Raw genomic sequence first — 22,500 nt, 5'->3', positions numbered from 1 at the left:
GTGGCGCGCTATGAGCTTGTAGATCTGCTATTTTTCAATAGCTAAAGCACCAAAATGGGTTCCCGCCCCAAAATGCGCTGCACAAGGTGCCCTTTTTTTCACTTGAGCACCTGCCCCTCTAAATGTCTGTGCACGCCACTGTGAACTGGCGAGTGAGACAGGAGCATATAGAGACCAATTAAATGCTGTTTGATTTTTAGACTATCTCCATGCAGTGTCGTTCACAGCTTCTAACATCATCTACATCATCATTGCTTTAGTCATGTTTATCCCATTCTGACCTGAGATCAGATTCTAAAAATGTATGTTTGAAAATGACAGTTTTCTGAAAAAGCTATGTTTCTATGTCAGTCGTTCTTCGATTTTTCAAAAATAGCAGACCTACAAGCTCTTAGCTTGTAGATCTGCTATTTTTCAATAGCTAAAGCACAACAGAGTGCTAACACCAAAATGGGTGCCCGTTCAGAATGGGTTATAATAATCATGATTTCATGATATAATTCGTAGAATATCCAAATACCTATAGTAGGAGATGGGACAAGGCATGAGGCAGGGCGGTACTGTACTCATTCCTGTATAATCGTTTGAGATAATATTTCTGCACTTTTTAATTTGCTGTCGGTGTCTCTGCATGGCATCATGCAAGTGTTTTTGTCACCAATGTTGTTCTCATCAGCACCAGAGAAAACAAGTCTTCCCAAGCATCTGTTTTGCTGCAGTTAATTGTCAAATCATCTTCAACAAAAAAGAAAAAGAAAAGCTATATAATTTCTTTCTCAAGTTAGCCAACAAATGAAGGTTGTTTGGCAACGACTGGAGTTCCAAAGTAATCTTGGCTAATGTAAAATGGAATGCATTCTAGCGTCATTACAGGGCAAATTAGCGCTGGATAATGAAGACATGCAAGTGATTGTCTGTCTGGTGTTTGTGTTGCATGCAGTGCACGTTATGTGTGCAAGTACGGTACGGTACGGTACATGTGTTTGGTGTGTTTTGACTGTATTTTGTGTTAGGAGAGGGGAGGGCAAGAAGATTGCCTTGATTGTCTTTTTTCCTCCCCTAGTCCTGGCAACGTACCCAACATCTGTAGGCCCTGTTTTGTAGCGCAATGATGGATTATAGTCATTGCACAGGTACCCATGCAAAACTAATGTGCATATAAGTGTGTGTGTGTGTGTGTGTGTGTGTGTGTGTGTGTGTGTGTGTGTGTGTGTGTGTGTGTGTCAAGTAATAGTATGTCATCAATGTGATACTTGAAGTTCTTATTCTTAATTTGGGATACTTTTTGAATGACTTTTACTCTATTGAAATTGCAAATGTGTATACTATTTTGACTATTTTGGGGGTATTAATTAAGCACTTAAGCCCTAGTTCAAATATAGTAAAATAGCCACACATAATAGCACCACATCGATATATTAACAGTTTGACTGCGGAAAACGATTTACCAGACTTTTAATCAACCCCCCTTCACTGCCGAGATTGTTGTATTACCTTTAGAGCATACGCTGAATTATTTGGGCTTTTAATCCGCGAAAATCGAGCGAAAAAAGCTTCCCCCGTTTGTTATGAACGGCCGGACCACCCGCCATCTTGGTACACCCGGAAGACGCAGCACAGGACCCTCCTCCATGAGGCGTTGAACCCCATTCGTTTGCATTGGCCTCAATTTCCCAGAAGCCCTAGCAGCCCACAGCATGTGACGATTTCCGGTTTCTAGTCTCTATCTAGTCTCTATCTCCGCGGCGAAGACGGATTTTCTATTTATTTTTTACATTGCGGCGGATTAAACACATAAAACAAAAGTCGAGTATGTCCGATATGGCAGCGACATTAACCTGGAGTAATCCATTCAAAGCACGGAAACTGTTAAAAACAAAATGTATTTGTACTTATTTTTTTTATGAAATACTTTGTCCACCACTGCATGGCTCTGTGGTCCACACTACTCTTAATATCATATGCACGGCTCTGTGAGAAGCCTCTATGAAAAATGGATTTCTCCCAGTCCACATTGCCATGGCAATGCAAGGCTTACCTGCAGGCTGTTCGGCCCCTCAAGGATTTGCATCAGACGAGCTGGAGTGAGCAATTTCACCCCTCTGTCTGTGTCTCTGAAATGGCTTTATTCCTTAGTTCTCTCTCTCTCTCTCTTTCTCTCTCTCTCCCTCTGTATGTGTGTGCGTGCGTGCGTGCGTGCATGCGACCGTGCGTGCGTGCGTGCATGCGACCGTGCGTGCGTGCGTGCATGCGACCGTGCGTGCGTGCATGCGTGACAGTCAACTACTTCTATTCCTGCAGCCTTCTACCACTCAGGTCAGGTGGAAGAGTGCATTTCTGCATGTCTGGCTAACATCTCACAGTGGATGTCTTCTCACCACTTCAGGCTAAACCCAGACAAGACCGAGCGTCTCTTCTTCCCAGTTCAGTCCTGACCCATGCAGGATCTAAACCCAGACAAGACCGAGCGTCTCTTCTTCCCAGTTCAGTCCTGACCCATGCAGGATCTAAACCCAGACAAGACCGAGCGTCTCTTCTTCCCAGTTCAGTCCTGACCCATGCAGGATCTAACTAACTATTTCCATAAACAACGCCCTGGTTACTTCGGTTCCAACAGCCAAGAACCTTGGTGTTGTCCTGGACAGTCAGCTCTTATCCAAGGCACACATTCAACGGTCAGTCGATCATGTACATGTAGATTTACACTCGATAATATTCAAAGGATCAGACCTTTCCTCACTCAAGAGTCAGCCCAGCTCCTTATCCAGACATCAGTCATATATAACTGTGACTACTGTAACTCACTTCTTACTGGCCTAATTGCTATTTTGGGTTAGGGTTATAGGGAAAGGGCATAGTGGATTCTAAAACCTTCAGAACAACATGCAGACGTCTCATTCTCTCCTATAATTCGCCATGCATCCGTGATTCTAATTTTCCTATAATCGGCAGAAGTGAGCGTCAATTCCTTGTGTCAATTCTGTTAAAACCCAAATATATCCCAATATCAAATTTAAATGTATTCCAAGACACCCAAAACCACACCTACGCCCAAATCCAAAACGACAGCTATGCATAATGTCACAGGTAGTGCAGGTGTTTAAGGGGTAAAGGCTGGTGTCCAAAATAGCAACTTTAGCGGGGGGAACATATGATTCCTGTACCACCTTGCACCAGCAGATTGTGTCAGAACTGTTGACTGAGGCAGTATGATAACTCAGTAGGTTTATGTTGGCAATTGCGATACAATATGCATCTGATTTTACACCACGTATCACTCCAAAGTAAAACAGAATGAATGTAACTTAATCTATCCAAGAGAGTGAGCAGTTCGCCATTAACACTTTTTGGCCGGGGAATTCTTCAAAATAAAGGCGCTATAGAGTGCCAGCCGATATGGCAGATTTTACCCTGAAAAGCCCCTCACTTCCGTTCCCCCCCAAAAAACCGGGAGGCATAATCTTCCGTTCTTACCTCACGCTGGTCACGCTAAAGTCTCTCTAGAAGCGTTAATATTCCAAACGAGATGAGAAATGAAGACAGAACACCTTCTGGTCAAAACCATGGAGAGCTCCCTGGATTAGGAGTTACGAGCCATTCTTTTGGAACCGTAAACAAGGAAGTGAACGGCAGTACACATGCACATTTTTAAATATATATATCAATAAAAAGGACCTAAAGATGCCTATACATGTCCAAGGCACCCCGTGGTTTTGATTCTAAAGACTAACCCTGTTAAAGGTATATTCAGTGATTTCACTTTCACTTTCACTTATTTTTTTGTTTTGTTGTGATAATCCTCCCTACTATAGAGTGTGCTGGCCATATAAGGAGTTCCTCCCTGTCCCCAGTTAACCCCTGGGGGTCAAAAAACCTTAGGTTTCGTTTTTGACTCTCTATCCTGATTGGACAAAAGGCTGGGTCCCACAGCCAAAAACGAAACCTACGGTTTTTTGAGTGAAATCACTGAATATACCTTTAACAAGAGCACCAAATAACACTTCCAAGGACACAAACAAAGACTGAAGGTTGTTTGTGGCTATCTGCCACTCTATCATGATTTCTAACTACAACTTTATTTTTTGCTATATAGCTACACAGGACACATTGTAATCCTCTGTGAAATGTGCTGCTGGTGCGTTGAAAGGATTTGCCAAGCCCTTATCTTACCTTTGAACACAACTCTCATCATGACAGAGATTTCAGAACACCCAGGGTATTGGAGGCTTGTAAACAGGTTTTCTGAACAAAAAAAACAACAACGACAAAGTAAACAAAGGGTTGTAATATGAAGGTTGTTCTTATTTTATTGAGTGTTGAGAAAACAGCCAAGGCTCAAGCACTAGAATAGTCATGTTTTAAAAAAAGACAACATACCTAAAGTAGGCCTTTGATATAGAGAGGGAATTAGAGATGGATATAACAGACAGATAAGTTGATGGATAGACTGTTCCTTAATGACTTCCATCAAGGTTTCTCTTTTCTCCCCATCTCCATCCACCTCTCTTTCCCTCTTGCATCTGTTTGTGTTACTCCCAAGGGCCCCAGAGGGGGCCAGAAGGGGCCATGAAGCATGAATAAGTCATTGGCCATTTGGCCCCTAAGACTATGTGATCATCACCAACCTGTTTAAAAACATGGCACCCCGCCACCTCTCCTCCACTATTCAACTTTCTGCATCCATAAGCAATGCAAATGTAAATAAATAAATCATTAGCGCATGCGTGCGAGTGACTATAATTATGCTTGATGGGTGCCACCACATTGAAAGAGTGAGATGGCATTGGGCATTAACTTCTGCGAATAACAACCCATGAAATCTAAGATGCTCAACCCCATCTAGACACAACGGTGTGTCTACAAAGGAGTGTATCATTCTACAGTCAATGGACTTGTAGACCAATTTCTGCTTAGTGACTTTATTGTTAGATGGCATGTTTAGTAAATAAAACATCATCATGTGTTGTAACCTGGAGTCGTTGGGTGTTTCTGGGTCTGGCAACAGACATCCTCCACCAGGCGACCCGACCAATGCTGATCAGACCCGGCCTGTGTCCAAGTGGCATGCTACAGCCCCCACTGTCTCTTGGACGCGTAGAGTCAGTGGGGAAGATGGCAGATGAGATGTTGGCGCCACGAGGAGGCTCCAGACGCTGTGGGTTGTCTCCGGGCCTGGCTTCTCTTTCGTCTGATCAGAAGTGCAGAATCCTTCTGTAGCTGTGCGTTGCGTCGTCGTTGTCGCTGACACAACTCAGCTTCGGTGCAACTCAAGAGGCTGTAACCCTGAGGCTGATTTTAAACCCTCCTGTAGCTTTTGGGGTTCCTCCGTACGGAGGAAGTGGTTTGGGCTGCCAACCGTCTCCACCCCAGGTCGCCGTCTCTCCGACCGTCCTCTGTCTCCAGATGTATATCCAAACTAAAGTCATTAAATGTTGGCTAAACATCATGTGCAGTTAGTCGCATACATTTTAATTTTGTGTGTAAATCGATCTTTTCTCCAGGCTAGACTTTTTTGTTGGCTAGACTTTTCAAATCAATCCTTGCTTTAAAATAAATTTTTTATTCTCTCAGCCTGCTATATCATCATCTCCCTTGAGCTCTTACATTGTGACCACACTCTCTATCCCTTCAATCAATCCTTGTACAAACTTACCTCTGCTTCGTTCACTCTGCCTTGAATTCTTTCTTTGTCTTCAGTCATCAATACTAGTAGGCCTATATGTAATGCCAACATGACATGGGTGTTTTTCCCTTTTCCTTATATGGTCTGGTGTGGGCGTGTGACTGGCTGCCTGGGCTGTGATGTGCTATCAACTTCCTGTGGAGCTGCACACCTTGGGGTCATCTCCTCATCAAGCCCAGCTGATAAAAACCATGGTTCTTAATCTTCAATCCAGCCCTTGCCAGTTTGTCAGTTGCCGACCGTGTCTTCACGCCTTCTGCCTGCCAAACATACAGCCCCTCCAAGCCTGATTTTGGGTCTAAGAACTCAATGGGAAGCCACAGTGTGCCATAGTGAGTGGATGATGAAAACTCTTCATATAGTTTCAATCACCTCCTTCTCTTTCTCTCACATGCACACACATGTACTAACTACACACATGTACTAACTACACACATGTACTAACATGCATCCAAACTCTATATGGGTTATAACTTGGCGAACGCACGAACGCACGCACCCACGCACGCACGCACGCACACACACATGCACACACACACACACACACACACACACACACACACACGCACGCACGCACGCACGCACGCACGCACACACACACACGCCACTGAATAAAACCAATGGTATATTGCAGATGATGTCTTTGACCTTTTAAAGTAGCACAATGGTACTTTTAAAATTCCTTATAATATCTATTTTTCTTTCAACAGCCCAGAGCTTTCACATTATGATATTCATGTCTGAAAGGGATAAAGCGCTTGCACCCAGTATTTGGTTAAAATGTTCTGCCGTAACCCTTTTCCTCCTGAATCAATCAGCCAAGAATGGCCCAAGATATACAATGGCAAGAATAGGTTATAGGATTCTTAAGGACAATGGAATCGCAAGTATACACATTTCACAACTCAATGCATGAATAAAGCCATACAGTAGGCACGAATTTTCAACCTGGCATCCCTGTTTTTTTGAACGATTAGGGTTATCATAAATTAATTTCCCCAAAATAGTAGCCTTCAAATGAAATAGCCAATGTACAAGTTCACAATGCATTGCAAAGCCAGTGGTGGACATTAAGTAATATTTAATATTTTATTTTGTGATAGTTACATGTATACCTTCACTCCTATAACTATTTTACTCCATTACATTTCTAGGAAGGCGTCATAGTAGTTATACCTTTAGGTCAGCTTTCCTTTCTCTGATATCCAAACACAACAAAAACTAGATTTCTACCAAATGTTTGCCTATTTTTGGGGCATAGCCAGAACGTAGCTGTATATTGTGGGGGCTGTTTTTCACTTGTGGCAGATGAGGAGTGCAGGAACAGCTGTGTGCCATACAGGACTGAGTGGTGGGAGGATAGGGGGTGAAAGCAGGTGGGATGGAGGGGGGGGGGGGGGGGGGGGGGGTGTATAGGACGTCTGCCAGAAGGGTTGGCTCCACGTCGGAGGGGACAGAAGGAAGACAGAGAGAAAGAAACAATGTCTCTTAGCCATGTTTGTAATTTTCTCCTAACCCATTTATCAGTCTCTGCCCCTTTTCTCCTGCTTCCACACCACATCTGGATTGACTCTCTCTCTCTCTCTCTCTCTCTCTCTCTCTCTCTCTCTCTCTCTTGCACTCTCCCTCTCTCTATCCTTCTTCTTCTTCTTCTTTCCAACAGCATGTTAGGCTTCCTACCTGTCTCCTCGTCCAGGCTCCCTCCTCTTTCTTTTACTTTTTCTATCCTCGCCACCTTCTCGTTTCACGTCTGTCTCTTCTGACACACACACACACACACACACACACACACACACACACACACACACACACACACACACACACACACACACACACACACACACACACACACGGCATTGGCGTGCAATGTGTGCATTGTACGTGCCACCGGCTCGCCAGGAGTGTGGGTGTGACTGTGAAACACAGACACATCATGCCAGGGAGAGGAAGAGATGGCACCTCAAGCGAAGCCAATGGCGGCAAAGAAACACAAATATATGTCTGGTATACCGCCCACTCATCTGGGGCCCCATCCCCATTGGCTCCTTCGGATCTGAAGCAATATGGCAGAAACTTTAAAAGTGAGACGAAAACAACCGTATAACATTCCTGAGTTGCTATTGTTATTGTTATTTCTGCAAGTCTTTCCGTATAGTATACCTCCTCTGAGGAAATATTCCCTTTATTCTTTTGTCTGGGGATCAATGGTCCCACCCTGCCACAGATCCATGGTTAAAGTGAACCTGCATGCACTTGAAAGAGTCTCTCCGAGGAGGAGAATCTGCATCAGTGACAGTCACACACTGAGCTTCATTTACATCCCAGTTTCCACCGGTATACCCATGACATCTTTTGCAAGTCGAAATTGTGCCTTATTATCGTGTGTGTGTGTGTGTGTGTGTGTGTGTGTGTGTGTGTGTGTGTGTGTGTGTGTGTGTGTGTGTGTGTGTGTGTGTGTGTGTGTGTGTGTGTGTGTGTGTGTGTGTGTGTGTGTGTGTGTGTGTGTGTGTGTGTGTGTGTGTGTGTGTGTGTGTGTGTGTGTGTGTGTGTGTGTGTGTGTGTGCGTGCGTGCGTGCGGTGGGGGAAGCAGAACGGTGGATAGCAACATAATGTGAATTAATGACAAAGAGGTTATATAGGCAACGTTAGAAACTGTGCACCTTTTCCTTCTGCCCAAGGTATAGACATGAGAAGCGGGAGAGAGAGAGATGCCAAAGAGGAGACAAGCGGGGGACCTGGCAGAGTTAGCCAAAGGGACAGAGTTGTAAATAAAATATTAACCTCCTGTCCTCTCCTTGTTCACTTTGGTATACTCTGGCCCTCAGGTATAACAGCTTCAATGCATGAACAAGGTACAAAGGAAGGGAAGGAGAAAGAAAAAAGGATTCAAGGGCGTGCAGGTATAGCCACAGGGGGTAACGTGGGTGGGTGGGGGTGGGGGAGGGGGGGGGGGGGTGATACAAGTGATACACAGCCTGTGAACTTTTTAATGGATCATGACAAAGGAGCTGTCAGTGAGGTCAAGGAGCGGTAAACAATGTAATGTCTTTAGAGCAGCGCTAGAGGTCACTATTGAGTCAATCACTGTTTGACATCTGTCAAATTCAAACCTTTGCCTATAAGGACCCCGAACAGAAACTTAACTTTCTTTGTCAGGATAGTAGAGACTAGAGAGAGGCAGGACACTGAGGGCAGAGAGGTGTAAGGACATGCAACACAAGTCTACAGGCAGACCAGGGGTGTTCAGCTCAGCTATACCAGCTCCAGCAGGTTTCTTTATCTATACTGTGAACCTTTTTGTCTGTTTATAACTCTTCCTACTTCCGGCCGCTTCTCTATACTTCTTTCACAGGTGTTACCGAGTTTACTAATTAAGGCTCTGTTCAATTTTGTGTGCAGTAGATCTCAAACTTTTTTTAATTTCAAGGACTCCCATGACACACCCGTATACGGGGGCCATTTGTAACTCACTCAAGGACACTTTGAGAGTCGACCCACTGGTGTAGCACCCTGGGCAAGACCTAAGCTTGAAAAGACTATCAGCGGAAGTTGCGGGATTTTAGCGGAAGTGAAATCGTTGATGCTTTACAAATCAGTTTACATTCTCCGCGAATGAAACAAGTGTTGTGATTGGTCGGGAAAATATCGTATCCGGGGGAAATACATTTGACGGCTGTTCCGGAGGATACAACCGCCGATAGCTTCTCTGCCTTAGGTTGTGACCAGGCTTTTCTTTATGCTTCTCTGCCTTAGGTTGTGACCAGGCTTTTCTTTATGCTTCTCTGCCTTAGGTTGTGACCAGGCTTTTCTTTATGCTTCTCTGCCTTAGGTTGTGACCAGGCTTTTCTTTATGCTTCTCTGCCTTAGGTTGTGACCAGGCTTTTCTTTATGCTTCTCTGCCTTAGGTTGTGACCAGGCTTTTCTTTATGCTTCTCTGCCTTAGGTTGTGATAAGTAAGCCTGGGACCGAGGCTACTGGTGTAGAGAGTGTCCAGTGAGCCAACACGCACAATAGCAGCACCCTGACTCTGTTTGACCAGAATGGAACAGAGCCTTCATTAGTAGGCCTATCAGCGGTATGACCTGTGAAGGAAGTAGAATGGAACAGAGCCTTCATTAGTAGGCCTATCAGCGGTATGACCTGTGAAGGAAGTAGAATGGAACAGAGCCTTCATTAGTAGGCCTATCAGCGGTATGACCTGTGAAGGAAGTAGAATGGAACAGAGCCTTCATTAGTAGGCCTATCAGCGGTATGACCTGTGAAGGCAGTAGAATGGAACAGAGCCTTCATTAGTAGGCCTATCAGCGGTATGACCTGTGAAGGAAGTAGAATGGAACAGAGCCTTCATTAGTAGGCCTATCAGCGGTATGACCTGTGAAGGAAGTAGAATGGAACAGAGCCTTCATTAGTAGGCCTATCAGCGGTATGACCTGTGAAGGAAGTAGAATGGAACAGAGCCTTCATTAGTAGGCCTATCAGCGGTATGACCTGTGAAGGAAGTAGAATGGAACAGAGCCTTCATTAGTAGGCCTATCAGCGGTATGACCTGTGAAGGAAGTAGAATGGAACAGAGCCTTCATTAGTAGGCCTATCAGCGGTATGACCTGTGAAGGAAGTAGAATGGAACAGAGCCTTCATTAGTAGGCCTATCAGCGGTATGACCTGTGAAGGAAGTAGAATGGAACAGAGCCTTCATTAGTAGGCCTATCAGCGGTATGACCTGTGAAGGAAGTAGAATGGAACAGAGCCTTCATTAGTAGGCCTATCAGCGGTATGACCTGTGAAGGAAGTAGAATGGAACAGAGCCTTCATTAGTAGGCCTATCAGCGGTATGACCTGTGAAGGAAGTAGAATGGAACAGAGCCTTCATTAGTAGGCCTATCAGCGGTATGACCTGTGAAGGAAGTAGAATGGAACAGAGCCTTCATTAGTAGGCCTATCAGCGGTATGACCTGTGAAGGAAGTAGAATGGAACAGAGCCTTCATTAGTAGGCCTATCAGCGGTATGACCTGTGAAGGAAGTAGAATGGAACAGAGCCTTCATTAGTAGGCCTATCAGCGGTATGACCTGTGAAGGAAGTAGAATGGAACAGAGCCTTCATTAGTAGGCCTATCAGCGGTATGACCTGTGAAGGAAGTAGAATGGAACAGAGCCTTCATTAGTAGGCCTATCAGCGGTATGACCTGTGAAGGAAGTAGAATGGAACAGAGCCTTCATTAGTAGGCCTATCAGCGGTATGACCTGTGAAGGAAGTAGAATGGAACAGAGCCTTCATTAGTAGGCCTATCAGCGGTATGACCTGTGAAGGAAGTAGGGAAGTTCTTTCCAGAATGACGGTGTCCATTTGAGGGCTAAACTAAGAGAGGAGAACTCCCTGCGACGACGTCTCTGACTCTCCATCTACGTCATCTCCTGGGGACAACACCTCCTACGGGGAATCATCTCCTGGGGACAACACCTCCTACGGGGAATCATCTCCTGGGGACAACACCTCCTATACGGGGAATCATCTCCTGGGGACAACACCTCCTATACGGGGAATCATCTCCTGGGGACAACACCTCCTATACGGGGAATCATCTCCTGGGGACAACACCTCCTATACGGGGAATCATCTCCTGGGGACAACACCTCCTATACGGGGAATCATCTCCTGGGGACAACACCTCCTATACGGGGAATCATCTCCTGGGGACAACACCTCCTACGGGGAATCATCTCCTGGGGACAACACCTCCTATACGGGGAATCATCTCCTGGGGACAACACCTCCTATACGGGGAATCATCTCCTGGGGACAACACCTCCTATACGGGGAATCATCTCCTGGGGACAACACCTCCTATACGGGGAATCATCTCCTGGGGACAACACCTCCTATACGGGGAATCATCTCCTGGGGACAACACCTCCTATACGGGGAATCATCTCCTGGGGACAACACCTCCTATACGGGGAATCATCTCCTGGGGACAACGAACACCTCCTATACGGGGAATCATCTCCTGGGGACAACACCTCCTACGGGGAATCATCTCCTGGGGACAACACCTCCTATACGGGGAATCATCTCCTGGGGACAACGAACACCTCCTATACGGGGAATCATCTCCTGGGGACAACGAACACCTCCTATACGGGGAATCATCTCCTGGGGACAACACCTCCTACGGGGAATCATCTCCTGGGGACAACACCTCCTATACGGGGAATCATCTCCTGGGGACAACACCTCCTATACGGGGAATCATCTCCTGGGGACAACACCTCCTATACGGGGAATCATCTCCTGGGGACAACACCTCCTATACGGGGAATCATCTCCTGGGGACAACACCTCCTATACGGGGAATCATCTCCTGGGGACAACACCTCCTATACGGGGAATCATCTCCTGGGGACAACACCTCCTATACGGGGAATCATCTCCTGGGGACAACACCTCCTATACGGGGAATCATCTCCTGGGGACAACACCTCCTATACGGGGAATCATCTCCTGGGGACAACGAACACCTCCTATACGGGGAATCATCTCCTGGGGACAACACCTCCTACGGGGAATCATCTCCTGGGGACAACACCTCCTATACGGGGAATAATCTCCTGGGGACAACACCTCCTATACGGGGAATCATCTCCTGGGGACAACGAACACCTCCTATACGGGGAATCATCTCCTGGGGACAACACCTCCTACGGGGAATCATCTCCTGGGGACAACACCTCCTATACGGGGAATCATCTCCTGGGGACAACACCTCCTATACGTGGAATCATCTCCTGGGGACAACACCTCCTATACGGGGAATCATCTCCTGGGGACAACACCTCCTATACGGGGAATCATCTCCTGGGGACAACACCTCCTATACGGGGAATCATCTCCTGGGGACAACACCTCCTATACGGGGAATCATCTCCTGGGGACAACACCTCCTATACGGGGAATCATCTCCTGGGGACAACACCTCCTATACGGGGAATCATCTCCTGGGGACAACACCTCCTATACGGGGAATCATCTCCTGGGGACAACACCTCCTACGGGGAATCATCTCCTGGGGACAACACCTCCTATACGGGGAATCATCTCCTGGGGACAACACCTCCTATACGGGGAATCATCTCCTGGGGACAACGAACACCTCCTATACGGGGAATCATCTCCTGGGGACAACACCTCCTACGGGGAATCATCTCCTGGGGACAACACCTCCTATACGGGGAATCATCTCCTGGGGACAACACCTCCTACGGGGAATCATCTCCTGGGGACAACACCTCCTATACGGGGAATCATCTCCTGGGGACAACACCTCCTATACGGGGAATCATCTCCTGGGGACAACACCTCCTACGGGGAATCTTCTCCTGGGGACAACACCTCCTATACGGGGAATCATCTCCTGGGGACAACACCTCCTATACGGGGAATCATCTCCTGGGGACAACACCTCCTATACGGGGAATCATCTCCTGGGGACAACACCTCCTATACGGGGAATCATCTCCTGGGGACAACACCTCCTACGGGGAATCATCTCCTGGGGACAACACCTCCTATACGGGGAATCATCTCCTGGGGACAACACCTCCTATACGGGGAATCATCTCCTGGGGACAACACCTCCTATACGGGGAATCATCTCCTGGGGACAACACCTCCTACGGGGAGACATCCTATGGGGACAACACCTCCTACGGGGAATCATCTCCTGGGGACAACACCTCCTATACGGGGAATCATCTCCTGGGGACAACACCTCCTACGGGGAGACATCTTCTCATTCCACCATGCAGACTTCCAGGACCTCCGGAAATCACTCTCGAGTCATGTGCATATACTCTCACCAGAAAGCAAGCACACTTGTGCTCAAACGCACGCACGCACGCACGCACGCACGCACGCACGCACCCACATGTACACACAATGTCACCATCCTGACCCCCACTACCCTCCCCCCCAACCATCCCACACCCCCCAGAGGACCCCAGTGGAAGCCTATAGCCACCCCCCCCCCCCCCCCCCCACTCCCTCAGCTCAGCTCTGTGACCATGGGGTGGCGAGTAACCCAGCCCAGCTGTGACGACCCCGCTCTGACAGAGTGTCAATACAAAGCAATTTACAAGCTCATGAGAAATCGACCCTCGATAACAGGCAATTTCTCTGCTCCGCTGGCTGCTCTGGAGACGCAGGCCTGCCCCACAGAAAAGAGTGGAAGAAGAAGCCAAAGACAAAGAGAAAGGAGAGGAAGAGGCGGGGAAGAAGAGGCGGGGTTGAGAGGCCCCGGTGGATGTGATTACTGGCTATACCGTGCATACAAGACAGATCGTGTGTGTCTGTAGGGGGAGGGGGGGGGGGGGGTTTGAGGGGTACAACTCCCTCCAACCGACGTCTGGCTTTCAGACACGATGTCAGGCATGGGAGCCTAAAGTCTATGGACTTTTAATGTTTGTCTAATTTGTTTTGTCTTATTCATGCTGCGCCATAAATCAACAGGCCTCCGCCCCCAAAAGATGGGCAGGCCAGCCTGCGATGTTATGTGACAGTCAAGTCTATAACCCATTCTGACCTGAGATCAGATTCATACGAGGTTTCCACTGGACACACACTGGTCCTGATGAACCCATTCTGACCTGAGATCAGATTCATACGAGGTTTCCACTGGACACACACTGGTCCTGATGAACCCATTCTGACCTGAGATCAGATTCATACGAGGTTTCCGCCGGACACACACTGGTCCTGATGAACCCATTCTGACCTGAGATCAGATTCTAAAAATGCCAGTCGCTCTTCGATTTTTCAAAAATAGCAGACCTACAAGCTCGTATCGCGCCACTCGGTGGCGCGATATGAGCTTGTAGATCTGCTATTTTTAAATAGCTAAAGCATAACATGATGCCGACACCAAAATGGGTGCCCGGTCAGAATGGGTTAAGCATTAGGGCTGTCAAAAAAAATCGATTCGAGTTAGAATCGCGATTCTAATGCCGTCCCGATTCAGAATCGATTCTCATTTTCCAAAAATCTATTTTATTTCTTTATTTTTTTATTATTATTTTTTTCTTGCACAAATGTACCTGTACCTGACAGGTACATTTGTGGAAAAAAAAAAAAAAAAACATGCACAGGTACTACCTGTGCATGCAATGCATTATGGCCTGGGTTTCTGCATATAGTGCATTTACTACCAGCTAAGCTTGCCAATTGTATTTATTTTACACCTGTTTTAATACTAATGTATTGTTCTGGTATTGAGTGAGAAGAGATTTTATAACTTTTGTACTGGTTCAAATTTGTGCAAGCTAAATAAATGAGACATGTTCTTACTCTTGGATTTAACCTTTGTGTGTTTAAATCATTCAGTTGATAAAACCTTTACAATTATACAAGCTTTTTACTAAATGTACTCTGCTTTCATGACAGAAGACTGGAGTAGATCATGCTAAAATTATATTTAATTGTTTTTAATAAAAATAAAAAACTGCTTTAGAATCGGAAAAAAAAATATTTTGAATCGAGAATCGGAAAAATCGAAAAGATCGTTTTTGAATCGAATAGTCAGATTCTGATTCTGATTCCGCCAGAAGTGATTGGCTGGAATGATTTGTGATGATTTGATTGGCTGAGCACGGAATGTGATGTATGATGATGTATGCTGATAAGAGGCGAGCGCCGCTCACTTCAGTCACACAAGTGTGATTTTTTTTATTCTGGGTGCCTGCCATGCAATGGCAGAAACACAGGTTGAAATCCGCAACACATAATAACAACTCGTAATAATAATAATCAAGACACGAAACTTTGACGTCTATGGCCGGCCGCACGGTTTACCAAAGCCCCACAATATATACATCGAAACGTGCGGCTCGGCCGGGAATGGTGTGCTTGTGCTTTTCTTTCCGTTTCGGGTTACCGTGCCGACGTAGTTCGCAATAAACGACGCGAAAAATGCCCCATGCAAAGTCAATGGGGAAACGCGGGTAAAAACAGAAAACGACACGTTACTTTGGAGCCACATTGCTCTGGCATACTGTTACGTAGAAACACGATTTAAACCAAACAGCACACGAGGCCATCGACTTTGTTGTGGTTCAGACGGAATTCGAATACGTTGCACGGTTTGCCCGCTATCGCAGTTCAAAGTGTGTGTGGTCTGAGCAAAAATCTCGACTCACAGTGTGGCACGGCCAGAGAGAGAGGGGGTCAGACAGAGGGACAAGCCAATGTGAAGACTGTAGCGAAATTCTCTGAACAAATCGTCCTCACGGCCAAAATATTAACTTTACACGCATGGGTTTCGGTGATTTTGTAGCCACACTCGTCCTCTTTCACCCAATGTCACAACCACAGCCCAGATACATACGGTACGTGAACTACAGTCCTGAAAGCGACAGGTGTACCATCATAATGTGTCATGAAACTACATGTTCATCACAAACACAATTTCTTAACTCGCTTGTATAACCACATTTTTTATCGTACCAATACCACGATCGCACACGGCGTACCTTAATGTCTCGGGTCACTCGCGGCGAAAACAAAAATCGCATTCGACTTTTACTTTTTGCGATAGAGCAATTTGTTCGGACATACGTTCTCTCACTGAATCAGTGTGCTTTAAACTTTCAATAGTGGTTGCATTCGCATAGACTCAGCTCAGCTGAAAATGATACTTTGTTAATGATTCAAGGTCAAGTTGACCACCTCTCACACACGTGCACACACGAACGCACATGCACGCACATGCACAAATGTGCACGCACACACACACATTGAAAGTCAATGAAAACAATCGGGGAAGCACGTAACTCTGTCATTTCTCAACTGTTTCAGAAGCGGGGCGGCTCACCGGAACCGGGCCGCCCCCCTGAACGAAACCAAATGGACCCTTACAGCTCAGACATCTTATCATTAGCATATTAGCATTATCATGTTAGCATGTTAGCATCTTAGCATTAGCATCTTAGCATTAGCATGTTAGCATGTTAGCATTAGCATGTTAGCATTAGCATGTTAGCATATTAGCATTAGCATGTTAGCATTAGCATGTTATCATGTTAGCATTAGCATGTTAGCATGATAGCATTAACATGTTAGCATTAGCATGTTAGCATTAGCATGTTAGCATGTTAGCATGTTAGCATGTTAACATTAGCATGTTAGCATTAGCATGATAGCATGTTAGCATGATAGCATTAGCATGTTAACATTAGCATGTTAGCATTAGCATGTTAGCATGATAGCATTAGCATGTTAGTATTAGCATGTTAGCATTAGCATGTTAGCATTTTAGCATTAGCATGTTAGAATTAAAATGTTAGCATGCTAGCATGCTAGCATGTTAGCATGTTAGTATTAGCATGTTAGCATGTTAGAATTAGAATGTTGGTGGCAACGTAATGCGCAATAACTAAGACAAAATACCCCATTGAAAGTCAATGGGGAGACCTGGCTCACATGTAACCAAAATGGACCCTTGAGAGGCTAAATGTCATCAAATGGTGGTCCGTGGCTCAAATGGTGCACAGACTTGGCAAGCTTCAGGCACGCAGAAAGAAATCTTGAAATTTTGTTTCTAGTTGAATACTTTATTCGTCAGAAATTTAAACAGCATGTGGTACAGTCCATTAGGCAAAAAGATTTATGCAAAAAAAGTTCTGGAGACTTGTTTCAATTGTGGTTCTATACAATAATAGCATAATAATTTAACACATGTCATCAACAAATACAAAACACTATATACAAAGGCGAATTTACATTTACCTCTCCTCTCCTTGTAGTCTGTAGATGTTTTTTTTTCAGGAAAGAAACCAGAGATACACAATGACATCCTATAATGGATGGTGTCATCAGGGCAGAGATACACCATGACATCCTATAATGGATGGTGTCAGGGCAGAGATACACCATGACATCCTATAATGGATGGTGTCATCAGGGCAGAGATACACCATGACATCCTATAATGGATGGTGTCATCAGGGCAGAGATACACCATGACATCCTATAATGGATGGTGTCATCAGGGCAGAGATACACCATGACATCCTATAATGGATGGTGTCATCAGGGCAGAGATACACCATGACATCCTATAATGGATGGTGTCAGGGGGCAGAGATACACCATGACATCCTATAATGGATGGTGTCAGGGGGCAGAGATACACCATGACATCCTATAATGGATGGTGTCACCAGGGCAGAGATACACCATGACATCCTATAATGGATGGTGTCAGGGCAGAGATACACCATGACATCCTATAATGGATGGTGTCATCAGGGCAGAGATACACCATGACATCCTATAATGGATGGTGTCAGGGCAGAGATACACCATTGACATCCTATAATGGATGGTGTCAGGGGGGCAGAGATACACCATGACATCCTATAATGGATGGTGTCATCAGGGCAGAGATACACCATGACATCCTATAATGGATGGTGTCAGGGCAGAGATACACCATGACATCCTATAATGGATGGTGTCAGGGGGCAGAGATACACCATGACATCCTATAATGGATGGTGTCAGGGCAGAGATACACAATGACATCCTATAATGGATGGTGTCATCAGGGCAGAGATACACCATGACATCCTATAATGGATGGTGTCAGGGGGCAGAGATACACCATGACATCCTATAATGGATGGTGTCAGGGCAGAGATACACCATGACATCCTATAATGGATGGTGTCATCAGGGCAGAGATACACCATGACATCCTATAATGGATGGTGTCACCAGGGCAGAGATACACCATGACATCCTATAATGGATGGTGTCAGGGCAGAGATACACCATGACATCCTATAATGGATGGTGTCATCAGGGCAGAGATACACCATGACATCCTATAATGGATGGTGTCATCAGGGCAGAGATACACCATGACATCCTATAATGGATGGTGTCAGCGCAGAGATACACCATGACATCCTATAATGGATGGTGTCAGGGGGCAGAGATACACCATGACATCCTATAATGGATGGTGTCAGGGCAGAGATACACCATGACATCCTATAATGGATGGTGTCATCAGGGCAGAGATACACCATGACATCCTATAATGGATGGTGTCAGGGGCAGAGATACACCATGACATCCTATAATGGATGGTGTCAGGGGCAGAGATACACCATGACATCCTATAATGGATGGTGTCATCAGGGCAGAGATACACCATGACATCCTATAATGGATGGTGTCATCAGGGCAGAGATACACCATGACATCCTATAATGGATGGTGTCATCAGGGCAGGAGATACACCATGACATCCTATAATGGATGGTGTCAGGGGGCAGAGATACACCATGACATCCTATAATGGATGGTGTCAGGGCAGAGATACACCATGACATCCTATAATGGATGGTGTCAGGGCAGAGATACACCATGACATCCTATAATGGATGGTGTCAGGGGGCAGAGATACACCATGACATCCTATAATGGATGGTGTCAGGGCAGAGATACACCATGACATCCTATAATGGATGGTGTCAGGGGGCAGAGATACACCATGACATCCTATAATGGATGGTGTCAGGGGGCAGAGATACACCATGACATCCTATAATGGATGGTGTCAGGGGGCAGAGATACACCATGACATCCTATAATGGATGGTGTCAGGGCAGAGATACACCATGACATCCTATAATGGATGGTGTCATCAGGGCAGAGATACACCATGACATCCTATAATGGATGGTGTCAGGGCAGAGATACACCATGACATCCTATAATGGATGGTGTCATCAGGGCAGAGATACACCATGACATCCTATAATGGATGGTGTCAGGGCAGAGATACACCATGACATCCTATAATGGATGGTGTCAGGGCAGAGATACACCATGACATCCTATAATGGATGGTGTCATCAGGGCAGAGATACACCATGACATCCTATAATGGATGGTGTCATCAGGGCAGAGATACACCATGACATCCTATAATGGATGGTGTCATCAGGGCAGAGATACACCATGACATCCTATAATGGATGGTGTCAGGGCAGAGATACACCATGACATCCTATAATGGATGGTGTCAGGGCAGAGATACACCATGACATCCTATAATGGATGGTGTCAGGGCAGAGATACACAATGACATCCTATAATGGATGGTGTCATCAGGGCAGAGATACACCATGACATCCTATAATGGATGGTGTCATCAGGGCAGAGATACACCATGACATCCTATAATGGATGGTGTCATCAGGGCAGAGATACACCATGACATCCTATAATGGATGGTGTCATCAGGGCAGAGATACACCATGACATCCTATAATGGATGGTGTCACCAGGGCAGAGATACACCATGACATCCTATAATGGATGGTGTCACCAGGGCAGAGATACACCATGACATCCTATAATGGATGGTGTCAGGGCAGAGATACACAATGACATCCTATAATGGATGGTGTCATCAGGGCAGAGATACACCATGACATCCTATAATGGATGGTGTCAGGGCAGAGATACACCATGACATCCTATAATGGATGGTGTCATCAGGGCAGAGATACACAATGACATCCTATAATGGATGGTGTCATGGCATTCCACATTTTGGTGGCAGAGTAGTAGAATGTTCCTATGATTGTTCAATGGTAATTTTGGGTATACCAAATCATGATTCATATGCAATTGGACAGATGTGAGGGTATTGAGGGCACTGTCCCTTTGACTATCTTAACCGTGTCTTCTACCCTGAGCCACCCCAAACTAGCAAAGCCTATTGGAATTAGGTTGGTCATGGGCTTAAGGCGGATAAGTCATTTGGCGGATAAGTGGATATAAGTCATTTGTGTTTGGGAGGCCTGATGCTTAGAGAAAAGTGAAAGAGACAGAAATCTGATGATGATGATGATGGTGATGGTGATGGTGCTGATGCTAAAGGGGACAGTGGTAAGAATAATTGGAAAGAAAAATGAAAGGGTCATGATATCACCCTATCCCTGTCTCTCTCTGTGATATCTAAGGGTCATGATATCACCCTATCCCTGTCTCTCTCTGTGATATCTAAGGGTCATGATATCACCCTATCCCTGTCTCTCTCTGTGATATCTAAGGGTCATGATATCACCCTATCCCTATCTCTCTCTGTGATATCTAAGGGTCATGATATCACCCTATCCCTGTCTCTCTCTCTGTGATATCTAAGGGTCATGATATCACCCTATCCCTGTCTCTCTCTGTGATATCTAAGGGTCATGATATCACCCTATCCCTGTCTCTCTCTGTGATATCTAAGGGTCATGATATCACCCTATCCCTGTCTCTCTCTGTGATATCTAAGGGTCATGTTATCACCCTATCCCTGTCTCTCTCTGTGATATCTAAGGGTCATGATATCACCCTATCCCTATCTCTCTCTGTGATATCTAAGGGTCATGATATCACCCTATCCCTGTCTCTCTCTCTCTGTGATATCTAAGGGTCATGATATCACCCTATCCCTGTCTCTCTCTGTGATATCTAAGGGTCATGATATCACCCTATCCCTGTCTCTCTCTGTGATATCTAAGGGTCATGATATCACCCTATCCCTGTCTCTCTCTGTGATATCTAAGGGTCATGATATCACCCTATCCCTGTCTCTCTCTGTGATATCTAAGGGTCATGATATCACCCTATCCCTGTCTCTCTCTGTGATATCTAAGGGTCATGATATCACCCTATCCCTGTCTCTCTCTGTGATATCTAAGGGTCATGATATCACCCTATCCCTGTCTCTCTCTGTGATATCTAAGGGTCATGATATCACCCTATCCCTGTCTCTCTCTCTGTGATATCTAAGGGTCATGATATCACCCTATCCCTGTCTCTCTCTGTGATATCTAAGGGTCATGATATCACCCTATCCCTGTCTCTCTCTGTGATATCTAAGGGTCATGATATCACCCTATCCCTGTCTCTCTCTGTGATATCTAAGGGTCATGATATCACCCTATCTCTGTCTCTCTCTGTGAAAAGGGTCATGATATCACCCTATCCCTGTCTCTCTCTCTGTGAAAGGGTCATGATATCACCCTATCCCTGTCTCTCTCTGTGAAAGGGTCATGATATCACCCTATCCCTATCTCTCTCTGTGATATCTAAGGGTCATGATATCACCCTATCCCTATCTCTCTCTGTGATATCTAAGGGTCACGATATCACCCTATCCCTGTCTCTCTCTGTGAAAGGGTCATGATATCACCCTATCCCTATCTCTCTCTGTGATATCTAAGGGTCATGATATCAACCCTATCCCTGTCTCTCTCTGTGATATCTAAGGGTCATGATATCACCCTATCCCTATCTCTCTCTGTGATATCTAAGGGTCATGATATCACCCTATCCCTGTCTCTCTCTGTGATATCTAAGGGTCATGATATCACCCTATCCCTGTCTCTCTCTGTGATATCTAAGGTCATGATATCACCCTATCCCTGTCTCTCTCTGTGATATCTAAGGGTCATGATATCACCCTATCCCTGTCTCTCTCTGTGATATCTAAGGGTCATGATATCACCCTATCCCTGTCTCTCTCTGTGATATCTAAGGTCATGATATCACCCTATCCCTATCTCTCTCTGTGATGTCTCAGAACGTGTAAAGTGACAGATTGACAAAAGAGAGGAGGAGAAGGTTATAGGGAGCAGAAATGGAAAGGGCAGACGAATGAGATAATGCACAGATAGATAGGACAAAAGAGGGAGAGACATCAGAGTTGTGGATATGCAGAACCAACGTGGATGACAGGAGGATGGGGAAGAACGAGAGAGA

Source organism: Protomyctophum parallelum, assembly GCF_964188405.1.
Source record: "Protomyctophum parallelum genome assembly, chromosome: 8".
NCBI lineage: Eukaryota > Metazoa > Chordata > Actinopteri > Myctophiformes > Myctophidae > Protomyctophum > Protomyctophum parallelum.
This window is presented reverse-complemented; position numbering follows the sequence as displayed.